The sequence below is a fragment of the Citrus clementina genome, unplaced genomic scaffold (genome assembly GCF_000493195.1).
Source record: "Citrus clementina cultivar Clemenules unplaced genomic scaffold, Citrus_clementina_v1.0 scaffold_3, whole genome shotgun sequence".
Taxonomy (NCBI): domain Eukaryota; kingdom Viridiplantae; phylum Streptophyta; class Magnoliopsida; order Sapindales; family Rutaceae; genus Citrus; species Citrus x clementina.
Genome location: NW_006262339.1, coordinates 17151277 through 17155449, shown reverse-complemented (window position 1 = coordinate 17155449; position 4173 = coordinate 17151277). Strand labels below are relative to the sequence as shown.

Genomic DNA, 4173 nt, shown 5'->3' with positions numbered 1-4173 from the left:
TTAATTCAAATTTTAGGATAGTCCAAATCATTTTCACCACAAATCCAACCACCCACATAGAAAATTAATTCTACGCATAATTAAAATCCACCTCCTCGTGGGATCGACACTCGTTACAATTGATCTATTCTACAATAGATTCGTGCCCTTGCGAGTTCAATAAAATTTGTACAACAAGTTTTTGGCGTCGTTGCCAGGGAGGGAAGTTATTTTAATTCGTAGAATTAAATTTTATAAATAATTTCTTTTAATTGTTTTCTTGTAATTTTTTTTAAAAAAGTGAATATGAATTTAGAGGTAAGAATTTCTTTTCTTTTTCTCTTCTTTAAAATTCTGTAATTTAATTTTCAAGTTAATTTTTTTTTCTTTGTAATTTTTTTGTTTATCTTATTAATTTATTTTTAATTTATTTCATGTATTATGATTTAGTGTGTTTTTATAGAAAGGTTGTAACAGTACGATAAGATTAGTATCATAATTTCTCCTTCTTTATTTTTAATTGTTTGGTGTTCTTTGCATGCATGGTCGAATGTCATTATTACCTAATCTTGAGCCTATAAACCTTGAACTTGAAAAAACACTTCGCACACACAAACACGTTGTAATTAAAGATAAAATTGAAATGGATTTGCAACAACAACCACCACCACAGGAGAGGTCATTTAAGGACTACTTCAATCCCTTAGCTAATTTGAGCACATCATGCATAAGATACTCAAATGTAGCTGTTAGGAGTTTTGAACTAAAACCTAGTGTGCTAAATTGTCTCCCAACATTCTATGGCCTAGAAAATGAGAACCCATAAAATCATCTGAATGATTTTCATGCCATTTGTCAAACTTTTAAATATGAAAATTTTTCAAATGATGATGTTAAACTCAGATTATTCCCATTTTCTTTAAAAGATAGAGCTCATTCATGGTTAAATACTTTACCTGCTAATAGCATTTCATCATGGGAACAAATGGTAACGAAATTTTTGAATAAATATTTCCTAGTGCATAAAACCAATGCTATTCGTAGGGAAATTTCAGAGTTTACACAAAGAGAAGACGAGCAGTTTTTCGAAACATGGGAGCGATTCAATGGGCTACTCTTGAAGTGTCCACATCAGGGTACGAGAAATGGTACCAATGCCAATACCTTTTGGAGGGATTATTACCGAATGTTCAAGAATGGCTAATGGCAACAAGTGGAGGAGAGCTAATGTCAAAAAGTGCATCAGAGATTTGGGAATTCTTCCAGCGACAAGCGGATAATTCCCAACAACGGAGTCGATCACTCAGGAATACTAGAAGAATTAAGGGAGTAAATGAGGTTCACATTGGCGAGTCAACTTCGGGAATCAAAGAAGTCAAGGAGAGGGTTGAAGGTCTTGCTCGACAAATAGCATCGTTATCGACTGCTAAATCAACAGAACCACATGACAATGACTCATACTCAGATCAAGCCAATGCCATAGGTGTAATGAGAAAACCATCTAATTACAACCCATACTCCAACACATATAACCCTGAATGAAGAGACCACCCCAATTTTTCATGGTCTCAAGAATTCCAACAGAATGGACCAACAGCTCCAGTTCCACGAATGCAACTAATTCCTCAAGTTCTTCAAGCCTCTCAGCCACCATGTAGACCATACAATCAGAACCAGAACTACTCTCAACCCAGACCATGGGAGGATGCATTCCAAAATTTCAAGAATGTTACTCACTCCACAATTGAGCAACAGAACCGAACTATTGATGAAATACGAAATGAGATGAAAGCAGGCTTCAACTTATAAGCCCAATCAGTTTCAAGCCTCGAGAAGCTGGTGGGACAACTTACTTCTTCAGTTCAAACCTTGCCAATGACTGTTGAGAAAGGCAAATTTCCAAGTCAACCAGTGCCTAATCCTAAAGGAGTGCATGAGTAAGTACCAGTTCACCACAGCAGCACGGAGAGGTCAAAGCTGTCATGACCTTGCGAAAAGGAAAAAAAGTCGACAACAAAGTGGAGATGCCAGTGACAAAACAAAATCAAATTATACCTGTGAATGTTGAGGACTTACCATCGAAAGAGAAAGAAGAAACCAACCCACGAGAATATATTCCCAAAGCTCCATTTCCTCAGAGGTTAGCTAAAAGAAAGAAAAGAAAATCCACAGGTGAGATTTTTGAAATCTTCAAACAGGTAAGTGTTAACATCCCTTTACTTGATGCTATAAAACAAGTTTCATCTTATGCCAAGTTTCTTAACGACCTTTGTACTAAAAATAGAAACATTCACATTCAAAAGAAGGCCTTTTTAACAGAAAACGTTAGTTCTATACCGCAACACAAAATTCCTCTAAAATGCCAAGACCCAGGCTCCCCCACTATCTCATGTAGCATAGGGAACCACACAATTGAGAATGCTTTGTTGGATTTAGGAGCTAGTGTAAATCTGTTGCCTTATTCAGTATTTGTGAAACTTGGACTGGGAGAATTACACCCAACTCCAGTAGTGTTACAGCTTGTAGATCGGTCCATGAAAATACCTCGTGGTATTGTAGAGGACGTACTTATCCAGTTAGACAAGTTTTATTTTCCTGTTGATTTCATTGTAATTGACACTCAACCAATCCAGGATTCAAGGAAACACATCCTCATTATCTTAGGCCGACCTTTCTTGGCAACTGCGGATGCTCACATTCAATGTAGGACTGAAAATATGCAGTTGTCTTTTGGCAACATGACTATGGAGCTGAACATCTTCAACATTGCCAAACAACCTCACAATGCAGATGATAGAATTGTTGATGTGGATTTAATTGAAGCATTAGTTTATGGCATTTTTCTTTCAAACCTTCGTGATGATCCTTTACAAACATGATTAACTCACTTTGGTTTTGATTTTGATATTGACAGATCGGTCAATGAGGTCAACGCCCTACTTGACTCAGCACCATCCATGGACACTAATAAATGGAAGTCAAGAGTTGAACAACTAGCACCATCAGAGAAGAAAATCATCCCATCATCAGAATAACCACCGAAACTCGAGCTCAAACCATTACCCAACACTCTGGAATATACATTTTTGGGAGAAGAAAGTACTATGCAGGTAATCATCTCATCATCCCTAAATGACGAACAAAAAGATAAGTTGTTGGATGTTTTAAAAGAGTACAAAGGAGCATTAGGATGGACCATAGCCAATATAAAAGGTATAACCCAGTAGACTGCATATATTATATTCACCTTGATGAAAATGCTAAACCTACTAAATGCAACGTCGGTTAAATCCTAATATGAAAGAAGTTGTTAGAACTGAAGTCCTTAAGCTATTAGATGCAGGTATCATTTACCTAATTTCTGATAGTTCATGGGTCAGTCCTGTACAAGTTATCCCCAAAAAGTCAGGAGTTACAGTAGTTACCAATGCTGATAATGAATTGATACCCACTAGAGTGACTACAGGATGGCGTGTATGCATTGATTATAGAAAGTTGAATTATGTCACACGTAAAGACCATTTTCCTTTACCAATTATCGATCAAATGCTTGATAGATTAGCAGGCAATGAATTTTATTGCTTTCTAGATGGCTACTCAGGATATAATCAGATTCTCATAGCACCAAAAGATCAAGAGAAAACTACTTTCGCTTGCCCTTTTGGCACTTTTGCATATAGGAAAATGTCATTTGGATTATGTAATGCGTCTGCTACATTTCAACGATATATGTTGAGCATTTTTTCTGATATGGTTGAATGATTCCTTGAAGTCTTTATGGATGACTTTTCTGTTTTTGGTGACACATTTGATCAATGTTTACATTATCTAACACTAGTTCTGCAGAGATGTATTGAGAAGAACTTAGTCTTAAATTGGGAGAAGTGTCATTTTATGGTAAAATAAGGTATTTTTCTCGGTCACATCATTTCGAGCAAAGGTATTGAGGTTGACAAAGCCAAGGTGGATCTCATTTTTAATCTTCCTCCACCTAAAAAAGTCAGAGAAGTAAGATCTTTCCTTGGGCATGCTGGTTTCTATAGACGTTTCATTAAAGATTTTAGCAAAGTTTCTAGACCCTTATGCAATCTACTTGCTAAAGATGTACCTTTTATCTTTACTGATTCATGTCTTGTGGCGTTTGAAAAACTAAAGCAATTGTTGACATCATCACCCATCATTCAGGCCCCAAAC

At 36.3% G+C, this 4173-nt stretch overlaps 1 non-coding gene across 1 annotated transcript; it reads right to left on the bottom strand.

Annotated features, from left to right (window-relative positions):
• Positions 1–1012: 1012 nt before the first annotated feature.
• LOC112100457 lies at positions 1013–1119 on the bottom strand. Its single transcript, XR_002906829.1, has one exon. It is a non-coding gene; the product is annotated as a small nucleolar RNA R71 (small nucleolar RNA).
• Between the last annotated feature and the right edge of the window lie 3054 nt (positions 1120–4173).